Below are 17,828 nucleotides of genomic sequence, written 5' to 3' on the forward strand. Positions count from 1 at the left end.
GGAACTGCAGTGTCTACTGGTCCAGATCCATATTTTTTACAGATGGGGATAATGAGGTCCTTGGGGATTTAAAACATTGCCCAAAGCCATGCAGCAAGTTAGAAGCAGAACAGAGATTATGACCATGTTTTCTGCTTCTTGGAATATTTTTTTTATATTGTGCCATATATTAGATTATTATCTTAGATCCTAGATAAAAGTCTCAAAGTTCTATTTGTCTAGTGTTTAGATTTCCCAGTGCAGAAACTCATATACTACTTGGCCCACCAACAAATCACAGTTTATTTGAAATTTTATGTGTGGTATGAATTTGGGAAATTGGGTTAGAATCTAAGATGCTGCATTTAATATCAGGGACACTTGAGCACAATACACCAGGTTGGTTAAAAGTCCACTCTCTCTCCAAGCAAATGTGAGCCAACCTATCTTTTGCTGGGTGATGCTGAGAACAGTAATTTACATCACAAATAATAGACTATTTTGTTTAGATCTGAAAATAACATATATATGAAGATTCAACATGACAAAATGCAATAGGATTCATTCAGTCACTGGATGTCTATACTAATCAAAGGTCTAGATAATGAGGAAAAAACAATGAGCCAAAGAGTTCAAATTTCTGCTCTTATGGAACTTAGATGCTGGGGTACAAGCCACCTCATAAACAGATACAAAACAATTAGAGACAGTGGTAAATGAGATGAAGATAATTGCAGGTTGCCATGGCAGAGAATATTGGGGCATTTACTTCTGATAAGATGGTTAGGGCAGGCCTCACTAGGATGACGATACTGAAGCTGACTTCCAAATTGAAGGGCTATGCAATTCCCCAGAGAGAGAGGGAAGCATACTAGGCAGAGGGAAAAGGTGCAAAGGTGCTGAGATGGTAAGTTCCGGGATTTTAACTGTGTGCGATAAACTAGAAAACTTTGGAATGCAAGCAATTCTGTTTTGCAGCAAAATAAAATCAGCCTTAATTCGGATCTGACTTACCACCAGATGGGAAGAGTGGACTCAGTAGCCTGTATGGAGACAAGGAACTGAGTCCTTTTACAGTTCTGGCTCACATATGGTTCCTGGAGGCTTCCCTGGGAGTGTCTGAAGGATATAACAGAGAACAAACAGAATAAAAATAGAAATACTCTTGATAAGGGCCTTAAAAACAAAATGGACTGGTCCTCTTAATAAGTAACAGTTTGAGTAAAGAGTTAGAGATTGCAGAGGGGAGGGTGCTGATCACCCCACTCTCTCTCTGATCCCTCAGATGGGCCATTTTAAACGGAGAAATTGCCGACAAAAAGCACAAAAACGTGAAAAACATCGCACTAAACAGACACAAAAAGGGCACTTGCTTATGATAAAAGAACTGAAATAAGAAGGAAGAGTGGTGCTTCACTTTATCTCCTCTGGGAACACATGCACTGGGTGACAAATTTTCCACAGCTACAAACACGTCTGTGCATGACTGTGAAAGTGCCCTGAGTATTGAATTTGTGGTTATAAATAAAAGTAGACAAATTCATAGGTACAGACTTCACAATTAGTGAGGGTTGACTATATATATATATATATATATATATATATATATACATATGTATATATATATATATATACACACACATACATTAAGCATGTTTCAAGCTCTGTGCCAAGCACTTTATGTGTATTGCCCTATTTAATCTTCATAGTAACTAGGAGATAGGTACTCCTTCTATAAAACCGTGTACAAACTGAGATTAGCTAGGTAAACTTCCAAAAGTCACACAATTTGTAAGTAGTGGAGCTAAAACTCCCACCCTAGGATCTCTGAAAACAAAACCCATGCTCTTAAATATTATGCTGAATTTTCCTCACAAATATGACACCTCCCATAAGACTTCATTGTCTGGGTAGAGGCCAGTGGCTGAAGGCCATGTTCTATATATCCAAATGGTCACTTCTTCTGAGCTCTTTAGAGGATGAGCTGACTAATCCTATCAATGAAAGCACACTGCCTTTTCACTTAGCCTGTGTTCCTCAAAACACTAAAACACTGACTATCCAAAGGAAGAGTCGGCAAGATGTTTAACTCAGGTATTTAAGTCTGAACTGTTTAATAAGGAGTGTGCTCAATGCTATAAGAAAATTCACTGAATGTAATGCATAGACTCCAAAGTTCAAATCCTTGCAGTGTTTGAGGTGTGAAATTGGCTTTCCCGCTATCATTGAGCCAGAAATATCATGTTAACACGATAGGAAATACGAAATTCTGTTTTTGAGGTATCAAAAATCTACAATTATAAAAAGCATCGTTTATTGAAATTCTATTTAATGACTGAAAACACAACTGGTCAGGCACTCATTGCTATGTGTAAGCGGTACCGAATAAGCAATGAATGTTTTCAAACCTTGCATATACTTTGTTCCTTTTCCAAATAGACGCTATAGAGATCTATATGCTCAGTCCCTGATTAGCTCCCCCAAATTTCCTCCTATTGGCCCACTGATAAAGTGTTCTGTTTTTTCGTAGATTCTGTAATGAGCACTACTTTCATGACTGAATGTTAAACTTAGAATACTCGTCTCTAGCAACTCACAATTCTTGATTGTTCTGTATTTTTCTGTATCAAGTGTATTACATGTCAGTCCCCACTGCATATAAATAGACATAATAATATTTAGCAATATAAAACGAGAACAGTGACTTTTCCCATCTCTCACGCCCTTTCTCATGAGGGTGTGGTGTTCATTGTTTATTGCATAGAGGGATTTGCCAAGAACAATGGCTGCTCAGGCCAGTAGCATTTATTCCAGCTGCATCTTGAATTGATTAAAAACTATTTCTCCATGCAAATGTTATTTTCACCTTGAGCCAAAGGATAAGTTTGATTAAGGGATGTGATTGGATCATCAGAGAAACAATGACATGGAAATTGAGAGTAAAATGATAATTGTGCTTGTCTTCTGAGTTACAATATGAATACACAACTATTCAGGCTTGACTGAACCAAATATCTAATATTTAACTTAAGTATACAGATACTACACTTTTACTCATTGGATCTGGATATTCAAGAAAAATGTAAATAATTAAATTGATGATAAAAATTAGTAGGTTCATTTGGTAGAGATCGGGCACTCTGTGCTTTATTTTCAGTTTGTAATTTGTACACAAGTAAGTAATGTTCCATTTGGATACAATTAGTAATACTCTGAGATAATTTAGGAAAACTAGCAACAAATACAAAATGAAATCCTAATTCTGAGGAACTGAGGTAGAAGAAAGGGTAAGCTGGCTTTGAAATAGTTCATTCATTCCAGGGAATGGGCAAGTGTTGGAGCTGAAGTGAGTTCCAAAGAAATAAAAGCATCCCAGCTGGACTGGATGAGGAAAAGACATGCTTCGATACTGTTTCTTTGTAGGAAAAGAGATACGTTGGAGAAAAATTTCCTTAACTAATCATAATGGTTTCTAACCAGCAATTGGGAAACATATGAACTTAAGTGCCAAGATATAGATTAATTAGCAGAATACGGAGAAAAAAAATCAAAGTTGGTATGTAAGAAATTCTATATTTTCATCTACAAAAGAAAACATAAATTTTCTAATCCTATCAGCACATTCCAAAAAGAACATTCTTTCCTAAAAAATCTGCTTTAATCTAAGGCCTTTGCAAGGAAGGTAGGATTTTGTCCAAAGAACAGGTAATTTAGAAAAAAATATGAAGTTGCAATTGACTATTGAATACTAGTAGGCTAGAGTTGTAATGGGGTGGGGGCGGATGTTGAACAAAACACTGAAGTTTTAGCTTATACAATACTTAATGAATTTCACATGTTTCTAAATATACACCATCACTTAATACCTATGCACTAGTGTTACAGGCGTGGCTCTTCTCTTTCTAATGTCATGTGGCAAGAGGGCAGGTTTGATAGGTCATTTATGTAGTATCTACCCTAACTGTCTCCTTTGAGGGAGAGGGGCAGGTCATTCTGACTCCCTGATGAGTGCCTTCAGCCAAGGAAGAACAGAGGCAGCTTTTTAAATATGTGGCACTCTTTTCTTTCTATTTCTGTTGATACTTTCATTGCTCCCTCATAATATATGGGAGCATTTCTTTGAGGAGTTTTAGGCTTGGATTCATTCTTTATAACTAATACTGTTCCAATTATATTTCATCGGAATATCTACATGCATCTACATGTAGATTCACGTGAAGTACTTAGTATATCCAGGTTCAGTGTAAGAGATGGCTAAGCTTTAACGAGCTACAGCTCACGTATTGCATAAAAAAATAGCAATTTAAGGTCTTTACTTGCTAGTCAGGAAATGACAACACTGATCATTGAAAAATTAAATATTTGTCAATTTTGTGATAATATTGCTGCCAGTTTCATTTTGTTCTTAGTTGATCATTAGTCAAATCTGTACTTAAACAGCTCATCTCAATTTCATAAAGAGTTTTGACTTCAGCCTTAACATATGAAATAAACTCCTGCATGTTGTCATCATGTATTGTACATACTTTTCTGCCTTTCTGTCTCTAAAATGTACAACAGTAGATTTCTGTTGCACTTACATGCACACACACTTTGAAATTAGTTCTTTTTTCAATGAGGCAAATTAGAATCACACCAAATTTGAACTCACATATATGTCTATAAAAATTTTTAAATGAACGTAAGTCATTCTGAGTTCAGCAAATGGAGAAAATGGTTGAAATGTTGGAAAAAACCATAGCTCCCAGAGGCTGAAATATTATAACAATCATTTTCATAATTGAAATGAATAGATAATTGTTAGATATCAACAGGGAAGATTTACAATTGGCTCAACTAAACCAAAAAATCAGTAGCAATCAATATAGGAAAATGTACCCTCTTATATCTGAGGTAAATCCATTTTGTTACTGAAAAGTCATTATGTTAAATTTCCACTCATCACTTATTCAAACATACCCATTTTTTATTCCTAATGTTTCATTGTTAAGATACTTGACATTTGAAGCTTTTCTCTCAAGCTTATATTACATTAAAAATCTCTGTGTGCATGATTACAACGAAAGGGCAGAGGTGGAGAGGGGCTTATTTATCTCTCGTGGTTTGTGACTCCATAGAAGCTCACAATTGATTACAGCTTTCTAACCTTTGTCCTACTCTTTATCCTCAGAGACATAGGTAAAATTTCACGTGCTTCATCCAACATGTTTTAGCTCCCAATATGTGACAAACTCTGAACTTGGTACTGGGAATGTCTGTGGAAGTTCCAGCCTGGCAGAAAAGAGAAACAGATGGATATTTGGAGTACAATTGCTGATAGAATGTGTGCCAAGGGCCAGGCAAGCACAGAGAAGGGGAGCTCTGACTGTGTCTGGGTTAGGGGAGGCGATTTGAATAGTGGATCGAGGGATGCTGGAACTTTGTATTAAAAACTGAATAGAAATTGGGCAGGTAGACAATGGCTGAAGCACTTTCTAGAAAAAGGGAAAAACTTTACGTGAAATTATGTCAGGTCATGAGATATGTGAGGAGAAGGAGGAACAATGAGACTGAGTTGAAACTTTATCCTGTAGCAACCCACTGAAGGAGACTTAACAGGAAGATGTCACATCGTGCCATGCCATGCCATTTATGAAGGACAAGTTGTGAGGAACAAGAACAAGACAGAAGAACCAGTTAGAAGACTATTATAAAAAGAGTCCAGGTGACTGATAAGGTCCTGAGGATAACATATATTTGAATGCATGTTACAAATATTTACATAGTACTTATGTATTAAGCCCTGGTCCAAGCAGGTTATAAATATTAACTTATCCCCTAAAACTATAACATCCCTATGAGGTAAGTACTACTATTACTATTCCTCTTTTTTTTTTTTTTGACTGAGGAGGCCAAAGCACTGAAAAGCTAAGAATTTTGTTCAGCTAATAAATGATAAAGCCAGGATTTAAATTCAGGCAGTTTGGCCCCAGCATTATTCCCTTTAATCATTGTACCACGTTGCTTTTTATAATAAGTAGGAGTTTATGCCATGGCTTGGTTAAGCAGGTGGATGGTGGCACCATGTATGGAGACAGGGAAAACAGAAGGCGGAATGGATTTCTTTCAGACAAGTGTAGAGCTGATAAGCTGAGTTTTAGATATGTTGAGTTTGAGATCCTTCCGCCTGACACTTTGCTCAGGCTTAAATCATAACGGGTAATTGTGGACCACAGCCTAGAAACTGGGGTAAGTGTCTATGTGGGCACTGATCTGAAAGGTTCTCGGGGTCTCGGTGGTTTCTATGTAGGCTGTAAGTAGTGGCACACCAAGGATATTGTACTCCTGTTCCCCCGGAATCAGAAGTCACCATGGGGCAAACCACTGAGAGCTGTACGACTGTATATTTTTCGTGAAAGTTCAGAAATATGTAGTTCTTTCCTTTCCTCTCTCCTCAAACCCCCTTGCAAAGACAAAAGACTTTACATACTTTTTGAACACATATTGAGCAACAGTTATAGTCCAAAGGTCACTGAGTTAGGATCATTGTGACAAAAATTTCAACTGAATAAACATCCAGAATATTTCGTTTTAATTCATTTAAGATAATGAAAGGCAAGGCAAGAGAACTAAGAGAATTAACTCAGCCAAAAATCTGCCTAAAGCCTCAGATTCAACTTCCATTGCTGTCAGTTGGAATTATCCTGAAATATTTAGAAGAGGCAAGTCAGGTCTATGAAACACTATTGTGCCAGGGCTTTTTGTCTGTTGCTTATTGTTAGCTTTATTTTCTTCCACTTGCCAAGGTTTAAAAATGGGTACAAGATAAAACAAATTTTTGAAGCAGATTTCAAATCTTTGGTGGTTGTTTAATTCCATTCCTTAATATTCTTGCCACAGGAGAGGAGAGAAATAAAACATTTCTCAACAAATAGGTAAGTCTTGATATATTGTCCTGTCATGCAACTAGAGGGTGGGACAGGGAAAGGCAAGTTGTTTTATATTGGAATATGTGTTCTTTCATGTTTAGCGAGTCCTCTGGGAATGCCTCTGAATTCATTCTGTGACTCCTAGTCTTCAAGATGCGCAGAGTTTTCTCTTATTAAATTTTCATGATGTAAGGGCTTATTCAATAGTTTGTCCATTGTCCTAGAGCGCAGTGTGTTCTCCTCTAATTTCTCCCAGAAGTTTGAAACTCAGGAAGTCAGAAAACCACTGCAGACAAAGACTCCTAAGTTTTTGGCTGAGTTTGTACATTATATTAGAGGTATCTCTCTCCAAGTACAGGCTGTACCCATAACAGAATGATAGACATGCCAAGCTACTCAAAATAGTCCTTCTAATACCAACACATGGGTTTGTATCAGAATACTATATTATTATCCTTGGAGAGAGTGAAATAACTTTTTCTTTTAGATCCTACTTATAAAAATAATGAGTAGAACAAGTTTTGTGGAATTGAAAAAATAGCCTATAAATCCAATTTCGTCTCTTCCTGTGGACTCATGACCAATATATCAGACTGTACACAAGTCATTCGCCAGGATGTCATAGATCCTTCAATCTCAAAATGCCCAACATCTTCTCTGTGAGATGTGTGCTTCCCCTTAGAGTTTCTATTTCAGTTCGTGGCATCTTCAAGTACACAAACCAGAAATCCAAGAGGGCTTTTCAATTCCTCCTATTCCACACCAATCAAAAACCCTGGCTTTGTATATGATCTTCCAAATATTTCTTAAATACATTCTCTCTTTCCCAGCGCCACTGCCACAACCATTCCCTTGTTTTAGGCCAACAACATCTCTCCTCTGGACAATTCCAGTTACCTCCAAACTAGTCTCAACTTTTTCCAGTTTCTATCCTCTCTCCACAAAGCCATGGAAGTGAAATTTCTAAAACACAATCTTATCATACCCCTTCTTAACTCTCTCCCTGACCCCTGCCTCAATGGCTTCTAAATTCTTACATAAGAAAGCCCAAGGTCCTTGGCATAGCACCTAAAGTCCTTCATGGCTTAGCTCCTCTGAATCAAGTTCTCATCTTTCTTTATCCTCCAGTAACGAGGTCTCTGAACACTCCTAGGTTATTTATGCCTCTATACCTCTGATCTCCTCGTCTTTTCCCTCAGTCTTAGTCTCTCCTGTCCCCTGTGTACTGTTTGGCACTCTTGAAACCCACCTTATTCCTTAAAATGTTTTCCTCTTGGTTTGTACAATACTCAGCTATTTTGATCTTTTTCAAAACTTACCTCTTCCTTCTCTCTGTCCCCTCTCTGCTTCCCTTGGATGGATAGATGATACCAAAGCAATATCTCAAGCCCTGCCTCTGTTCCAAGACTCAGTTTGGAATATCTGTCTGCTGTGTATTTCCACAAAGATGTCACAATCATTACTTTAAACTCAGGGTTCTATGTCCAAAGCCAATAACTGTGATATCCTTCCCAAGAGTGGATTCTACTGTCTCTGCTAATGCATCCATGTTTAATTTGAACAGATATTTGATTAATGAGAAAAAGTTAGAGAAGCATCTTAAGTAAATTTTTTCTCTAGTCACTTGGAAAGCAGACAGGGACAGAGTCTGCACTTTTTCATAATTTTTACTTTACTTTTCAAAATTTTTATCATCAGCAGGGTTAGACTTATCCAGAAAAATATCCAATCCAAGAAATAACTGCAAAAACAGTTTCTTAGAAAGTATACTTGTCTTTTTTTCCTTAAGGGGAAAATGGGAATTCAGAAGAAATAATGCATAATATTCTGTGCTCTTAGGATAGCAATAGTATGTTTACATACTTATTTTTTGCAAGCAATTTGCATGATAATTTAGGATTTCTAAGTTTACCATGTCTTATTCTTAAGTAATAACATTTTGGGTTCCAAGATCCAAAATCAGTGCTAATTTATAGTCAAAGGTTTCTAATGTAAGGATCTTGAGGGTTCAGGTTGACAAAAATTTTAGATAACATATTTCCCTTGGAGCTATACTCACTAAAACAATCAAGCTCTCCTATCACTTTCTCTCCAGCGCCTAGTAATTATCCTACAAAGCTAGTGAAAGGAGAGAAACTCCTTTGTTGCCCTGCTGGCAGAAGGTGAGGGGTCAGTTCTATTGCTTTTTGGGCCCATGAATATCAGATGTGTAAATAAAACTCACAGTTGGCTGAACTTTCTCATTTCATCGTTTAAACCTCACCCATGAGATGATTCAGATTGTATTTTTTCAACTGCAAACTATTTTCTGAACTCAATGTAGAAAATTAGGCAAGCCAGTTCTTGCGGAAGTCTACACAAAGCATACAGGAAGAAGCAAGGTCTTCCCAGAATCCCAAAGACTTTCGTCTTTAGTTAGTTCCATGGAGAAAAGCATGGAATTTAGTAAATTAATGGTTTTAGCATTACAAATGTACAAGGTCTTAAAATGCTAAGCAAAGATGCCAGGGTAATTGTAGAAGGTGACTATAGGTTTGATATAGAAAAATCTATTACTCCTTTTTAAAAAAATTTTTTCCTCCTGCTTTTCCCCTAATAATAAAAACAAAGGGATCCAAAACATGCCAAAGAGTGATGAACGAAAGGAGACAATGCCATTTAGAGATCATTTAATGTTTGTGTGGTCTTTCTGTTTTAATGATACTTAGATGCTCAACTACTTTCTTTTTTTCCCCCCCAGATTCTAAAAAAATACAGCAGTAAAAGATGTGAGAGGCCATTAGGAAATCTAATGGTCAGAATTTAAGACAGCTACATTTGGTTCATTCTTTCCTCCCCCTCTTTCATTTGGTCTCAAGATTCTTTTTGAAATTTGCATAAAACAAATATTTTACAGTTGAGAAAAAAATTTAGTACAGTTTTTCTGTATAAATTGCCAGAAATTCTTGGCTAGGCAAACCACTCAATCAAATGTAGCAGTATAGAGTGCTGTGTCGTGGCTCTTTCCATGAGAAAAGGTCATCCACGTTATGTTTGGTTTTGAATCCTGCCTGAAATGGAGTTTGGGCTTGTTTGTTTATTTGCTTTTGTAATTCTGGGTCTATATTTTATTTTTAGTCTAGGAAAGCATTCACGGTTGGGATTTTTTGTTTTGTTTTGTTTTGTTTTGTTTGCTTTTACTCAATAACACTCATGGCCATTTTACTAAGAAATGTTCTACTAAACCATCGGAAACAAGTCCATCAATGGTGCCCATTTCAGGTATCAATATAGCTTCTATAAGGATTCTCTACACATCACTAAACCTCTGCTTCTCTTTAGAATCAATATGATCACTGAATCATTTTCAAAAGGCTGCATGAGAGGTCATTTTTTTGGTGGTTGTTACCTGTTTGGACACAGAATTAGTCACAAAAAATTTGAGTCATTGAAGTATTTGTTTTTAATTCCTCATGCTACTCATTCATTTTGATTATTCTGTGGATTAGCCCACTATTTCTTCATCAGACATTTGAAAATCAGTAAGGCCTCAGGTATTTTTGGGTTTTTTAAAAAGATACCAGAAAGAGGCAGTATGTGGAAATGTGGTCTATCCAAATAAATAACTGGAAAACTGACTTAGCAAACCATGTCCAGAATCAGTCCTTCAAATATTTCTTTATTCTAATGCACTGAGTTGGAGAATAAAATGGCTCAGTAAATCACTAACAAAGCTACTGCTTTCTGTGTTTGTTCATTCAGTGGCTGACAAGGTGTTTGGACCATCAGGGTAAAATATGTAAGAGTACAGGATACATGAGAATGAAATCTTCCAGGGTAAAGCAGTTTACATCACTGGGTTGGGTTTTTTGCTTCTTTCTTTATTTTGTGTGTGTGGCTATTCTGTTGTTACCATTTCATTTATATACTACCATCTTCTAAACAGAATCTCCAGTGAGTTTGGCACCAGAGGGGAAGAAATTGAGAGATAGTGACCTCATTTGCACCTGAAAAATTCAGTGTCTGGGGAAATCATTAAGGGTGTTTACTACTTATTAATCAAAGCAACTAAGGGACCCCCACTTACACTTAGGCATGGTAGGATTGCAGGTTTAGCAAATACAATTACAGAATGCCATATTAAATTTGAATTTCAAATAAGCAATGAATTATTTTGTAGTATAAGTTTACCCTATGAAATGTCAAGGATATACTTATATTAAAAATTTATTTGTTGTTTATCTGAAATTCAAATTTACTGGGACATTCTGGCAACCCTCGAAAGTGGCAGGCAGGACACATTCCAAGTGGCAAAGAAGGGACTCTGTCAGGCGTGACTGCTGAAAATCAGCCCACATGCCATCTTTAGCACTCAGACCTTAAGTGATTGATTTCCAATCTATGTTGGGCACAGATTATGACATCTGTTATTTTATCAGTGAAGATAATCTCACTTCCACAAATGTAAATGAAGAATAAAAATCTAAGTACCATTCTGAAATAAAGTGAATCTTTCTGTTTGGGTAGAAACAGTAGCCAAATGATGATGCCTTTCTTGTGAACATATTCTTTTTAAAATTTTTAAATTTTTATTAAAGTAATTATTTCACATAGTTTGAGAAATTAAATAGTACAGTGATATGGGGTAAGAGCCATCTCCTGCCCTATCATCCCCCACTGTGGAGTCCCACTTCCCAGAGGCAATCAATCATTTTCAACACATTTTGTTGTTTCTCCTGATATTTATTCCCATGTTTCTAAGTTGTATGCACAAACTGCTATTACTACCTTATATAGTATCCACTGATTTCTGGCTATGAAATATTATGATATAGCCCTCTTGCACAACCCAACCTCCTCCCTGCCCCCCCTCCCCACGCGCACACACACTCACTTTCTGTGGCCTACCAACCATTATCACAATATAATTATAACAAAGTCTTTAACAGAATAAAGAGTAACATATATATCATTACCAAGATACAAATATGGTTTACAGTAGAACCACATGGTGCGTATTGCATTTACTCCCTTGTACAACTTTTGTCTTCCCTGTAGTTAATGATAAATTAATTTTTCAATGATTTACTTTTCTATGCACTAACTCTAATTTAGCCTCAAATTCTTTTAAGAGAATTCTAAAACCCTTTTCAGTATGTCAAATACAACCAAAAAATTGTAAGTTCCATATTAGTTTTTCATTAAGGTAGCCTTTCTGAAGCCCTCCGTCTTCTTGTTTTTGAACTCTACTACTTAGGGTGCAGTCCTGCTACCCAGTATTGTCTCAGAATTTTTGTTCATGGTCAGAATCAGACTTTCCCACATCTACTGTATTGACATCTCCATATCCTACATCCTAGGTCTTCCTTTTTCTTGGTTTAATTCCTTTTGTTGGTAAAGTACATTTTTTAGGACTTTGGAAGGAAGAGCAGATGGGTGGTACACAAAAACTCTTGAGTACCACAGTTATACCATTCATTCAAAAAAAAAAAGAAACCTACGTGGATCATAACATTTTTAGAGCAAGAAGAAATTTTTAAACTACCCTTCATTTTACAAATGAGGACACTGAGACTGAAATAGAAGAAACACTCATTTAGGTTGCCCTGTTATGGAACCTATAAGAGACTATTCTCTAAAAGAATTTTTTAAAATCCTCTTTGTTTAACTTTGGGAGGAAGTTTGTGAAACTTTGAATTATCAGGTTAAATATGGGCAGAGGTGAGAATGGACAAACAGTTGTGTCTGTACTACGGCGACTCTCAGTGGCCTCTACTGGTACAGGGACTGCCTTTTTAACAATGATCACTCGCATTTGATGCTGGTGAAACCTATAGGGAACCTATAGGGAAATTTAAACATGGATTATCCTGTAATATCCCAGTGGATCAGAGCAAATATGTTCCAGAGGAGCACTTCCCTTCTGGAGCCCTCCAGCACTGCCCCCAGGATAATTCACAGGCTTTACATGTGGCAACCAAGTCATCAGTTCCACTCACTATCTGCTGATCAACAAATCATACCCAATTTACCTTTCGGTGTTAGTGTCTTGCCCACATGCTATTGTTTCAACTTCTGCAAATGGGCACCTGGCCTTGTTAAGGCAAGCTGGTTAGTTTGGCTGTTGAAGGCCTCCAGCCCCTTGTGCATGACTGACTTATCGGATGGACCCTAGACAAGTACAGTCTTTTTGAGAAGCTCTTCTCTTCTCCAGCACCACCCTATCTCATTCCCAGGGCCCCAAGACTGGTCTGCAATTCATTGGGTCTGTGATTGTAGATGCTCCTTCACAGAGGGCAGAGGAGTTGTAACCTTACAGAGGAGTTAAAATATTTACCAGTCGACAGTCAAGGGCAGCTGAGAAATCACAGGGAGGTACAGGCCACCTGACATTGTCTCTCTCTCTCTCCCGCTCTCGCTACAGTCTATACAAAGAGTTGAAGATCCCAAAAGATGGTTAAAAATGGGGTAACTATAAAAGGCACTTTAACTCAGTTTTGAAAAACACAGGCACAGACTTTGTCTGACTTATTTTAAAATAAAATAAGATGCAAATAAAAAGATATATTTTTCTACAGAGATCTCTCAAAATTGCATTATTTATCCTATGACTCAAATGCTTACTGACAAGGCTACAAATAGCATTCACTTGGGGGAAAACAACGATTTTCAGCTATTAATCACTTAATTTCGTTACTAAATATTTGCGAAACAGGAACTGCTCACTAAAGAAAATTTACAGGGATAAAAGTCAGGAGCTCATTGTGAGAATGAATTACTCAGACAGAAAAGGGGAAAATGGATCTTGTGTAGAAAACAGGAAGACAAACAAATGTGAGAGAAAACACCTGCTTTCCTATAAACATTTGACTTAATACGGTTCCCAGAAATGTTCAATGAAATAGCTGTTAAGAAGAAATTCGGATTCAATTAACATGACATTACAATTTCAAAGGTCAGGAGAAAAAGCTGCCTTTCTTCCCTCTTTACTTGTTAGCTTTCTCCCTGTCCAGAATTCTCCAGTGATAAAGCCAACAGATGGAGTTATTTCTTTTCAAGCTTAAAGAAAGGTCACAAATAGCTTTCAACAAATTACAAACAATTTGACACATGATTTCAGAAGCTGGGGAAAATTGGGTGGATGCAGGAAAACTTCAAGGATCAACGAAAAGATTTTATAACAGCGCAGGCCAAAATTAACATCACTAAGGCAGGTTCTATTTTAATTACGTGTAAACCCTAGCACATCCCCCAGGATCAGCTGCGACTGTTTTACTAGACAACCTGAGAATTCACTGATATTTAAATTTGATGTTATTGCTTAACAGTGAAAGGCCTTTTGCTCCCTTAAGGTAAAAAACTTCTGCTTTCAAACCCAGGCCCAGTCCACAGTGTAATTTGAAGGATTACAAAGGCACTGTCCTGCCCAAAATTATTTTCATTAGACTCAATTCTTATTCTATGCTCCCTACATGGGGTAGAGATCCTTTTCATTGCTGTGGATGGCAAGGCTTTCCTTCTTAAAGACAAAGTGATCCTCAGCGATGACTGGTCCCTAGTTTTACTAAAAGGTTCAGGATATCAGGAGAAATCCCAGGATACCATGGTTTTACTTGAATTAGGGCCATTAGGGGTAAAAAGAGTCTTTTATTGCTTAAAGGAGAACAGTTTTGAGGTCCTTTGAACTTTGGGATATGAATCCTGAGAATACAGTATTTGTTTATTTTTGAATCTTTTCTAATTGATTTCAAAGAGGTTAATGGAGCTATCATCAACATTAAGCTCTTTCTCTCTTTACTTGTTAGTCAGTGGAGGTCAGTGAATTACAATGGTAAATAGTAAATATATTTAACCAGCAAAGCTCCAAGGAAGTTTATTTCATCCCCAGCGATCTTCAAGGTCCATAACAAATTTCCCACTCATCTTCGTTTTTATTTCCACGACCTCCACCAAGGAATTAATCATAATTACCTATACTTTGGGGGACTGTTGATGCATTGTTTCTGGAATCTTCCTATAGACTAAATTTTATTAGGCTGCTGTGTCATCTTGGAAAATAAATACAACGTGATTACAACCTGGCATTTTTACAAAATCGAGGGCTGGACCTACTGCTGCTCCATTGTGTTTGATTTTAGTCTGAGCCTCTAAATGTTAGAAAATCCTGTCACAGATATTAAACATGCTCTCACTTACTGTGTACTACTTTGTACCTCAATCCCAGCATGTTCAATAACACAGAACATATCTTCTGCCTTTCTGGATGGTGCCCAAGCATTCTGCCTAGTTGTAGATATGTCTAGATCAGGTCTCTTGCAGGAAATATCCTTCTAATCAGTCATCTTGTTCTAGGCTGAGATCAAGGGAATATGAAAGCTATTAGTAGAAAGAAAATTAGAAATAACAGGCTGATCAAATATTCTCTTCCTTTTAAATGAAAGCACTTGGGAAACTAAAGTTTAGTTCAAGTACGCAGGATCAGTATCAGGCAATCTAAAGGCTTTTTAACGTTATCAAAAGTCCAAACACCAGAGTTAAACATGCAGTATCTCAAAGGCTGCCTCTCCATTTTCCTTTATCCACAGTTGAGTATAACAAGACAGAGTTTTGGTTTTCTGTTTGTTTTTTTCTTTCCCTATATTCCTCTCCTGGTGCATGATACACGCTAACACACTCCCATCACCACAACCACCCTCAACTACCTTCTTGGGGTCAGACATTCACCAAACTGGTATTACAGAAGGGGGTCTTTTGAAAAGTAACTCAAAGAGGAAAAATGAAGTATCAGCACAATGGCACCTAATAGTTAGGCTCCTTTTGATGCAGGTCACTTTTGGCAATGTGAGAAGTCTAATTGTTTTGAAGATACTTGATACTTGAGAAATGAAAGAACGTGAGATAGTCTAATCAGTCCCTGTCTCTTTGAGTTCACTCAGTTCCATCTGAGGAAGAAGTCTGATGAAAATAAATAACAGAGAACTCAGGCCAAATGCTGAGGAAAGTATCCAAGTTTCCTGAGGTAGCAGAAACTGAGAAACCTAAACAGGAGAAAGAGTAGAGGGTTCTTTATAGGAGAGAGGATTCCAGGTATCTGAAAGAGGGGAGACCACATGGGCAGCCCCTAGAGCTGCGAATGAGGCCCATTACAACGGAAGAGCTGCTGAGTGGCAATGAGTAGTAAGGATGAGTCACACATCCTTCCACACATGAAGTGTACTCTAGACAAATGGTCGCTGGTGGTGTGAGAGTGAAGTCAAGGTCTGTTTCCTTTCTCTAGGAAAGGTTTTAATTTATTTGTTTTTGCAATGGCAGACACTCTCCCGCTTTCTCCTGTTAAGAGGTTACATAGGAACTGAAAGAAAAATATGTCTAGAAAGCCCAGTGAATGTATCTGAGTTGAAAATTCAAACGCAGAGGCTTTTATGTCAGCTTACTAGACCCACCTCTTGCCACAGAGCCTGCCTGTTTGTGTCATGTAAGTCTATTTGGTGAAAAACATTACTTAACAGTCATGACCAGCAATTCACTTTCAACAGCCAATTTATAATCCTCATATTCACAGTCAACACAGGGAGCCATCTTCCTTATAAGCGAGAAAAAAGAAGATAACGAAGCAAATAAAGGAAGACAGGAGTTTTAGAATGGCTAGCACTAGAGGGGAAAGCTGTCATGCTGGAATCCTTACAGCTGAGTTAGGCAAAAATGAATAGAACCAATGCTTTAGATTTTTAAAAATAATTATTTCAAAGCACATGTTTTGAGAGTAATTGATGAGGGCCTAGATATGAGGAAAAATTATAATTACACCTGGAATACCAAGTCAGCCTGGCAGAGGCTGATTAGCACTGTTTCCCAGCTTCATGGTCAGTGGAACAATTTTCCATTGTCCATTTCAAGCCCAAAGCAGGATAATTATCCCAATTCTGCTTTATGACTATGAACTTCTGCCTAACAATTGTCCTATAAATTCATGCTTTTTGTCACAAAGTGAAACTCTTCCAGGCAGAGAGGAGACAAGAGGAAGAATAAAGCCAACCCGATTTAAAAAGCTAACTCTGCGTGTCTTACAGATGGTTAGTCAGGGCCATATTCATTTCATTCTGGTAAACGAGATTGCCTGCTATGTGCAGAATGTCGTGCCCAGTCCTGTGAGGGACACCATGTCTTGCCCTCAAGGAGCTTAGAACCATGTGACAGGGATGAGGAAGGCACAATGAAAAATAAACACAAAGATATAATAGAAGATATAATATAATAAACACCATAAAAATGACATATAAAGAAAGGCACGTGTCAAAGCACATAAAAACAAGAAACAATTGAGCCATCACACGTTCATTTCCTAATGTTTTGTAATATATGTATATATGTCTATGTACATAGAAGAAAACATACATGAGTAATATTATCTGAGCTTTAAACTTTCCTCTTTCTTTTTACATAGTCTTTATTTATACAAGAAAATTATTTAAATTGGTAACAGAGTTTTCCCTTGCAGAGAAACATAGGATATGAAGAATCTGTACAGATTCACATGGCTTGGTTTTCCCAACCATAGTTCACTCCCTCTTCTCTCTTAGTGACCTAGCTCCCTCATCCTCTGTCCTCTGTCTTCTTTCACAACGTCCCCATTACCAAGAGATAGAGTCTGTGCCAGGATGGAACGTTTCCCTATATTTATATTTACATTTGTGCTATTTGGGTGGTATATTGCCTTATAACCACCTCATATCAAAAGATTTTTTTAGTTTTGTTTATTTTTATTTGGGGGTAAGTTAAGATAATCAGGGCCAGCCTTGTGAAAAAGTGTAATTTAGGCAGACCAACAAGAGTGAGGGGCCAGTATCTTGAGCCAAAGAACTTGGCCTCATCCTTGACTCCTCTCATTTTCTCACATCCAAAACCCAATTTGTCAGAAAATGTTTTGGCTCAATCTGAAAATATATATCCAAATTCCAACCA

The 17,828-nt window shown here is 37.3% G+C and overlaps 1 protein-coding gene across 1 annotated transcript in view; it reads right to left on the bottom strand.

Annotated features, from left to right (window-relative positions):
- DTWD1 (DTW domain containing 1) overlaps positions 1–17,828 on the bottom strand; it is a 62,083-nt gene that overhangs the window by 868 nt on the left and 43,387 nt on the right. The window contains exon 9 of the transcript XR_010380851.1: positions 994–1,098. The gene's annotated coding sequence lies outside the window, so the exon portion shown is untranslated. The remainder of the gene's footprint in view (positions 1–993; positions 1,099–17,828) is intronic.

Source organism: Camelus dromedarius, chromosome 5 (genome assembly GCF_036321535.1).
Source record: "Camelus dromedarius isolate mCamDro1 chromosome 5, mCamDro1.pat, whole genome shotgun sequence".
Taxonomy (NCBI): Eukaryota; Metazoa; Chordata; class Mammalia; order Artiodactyla; family Camelidae; genus Camelus; species Camelus dromedarius.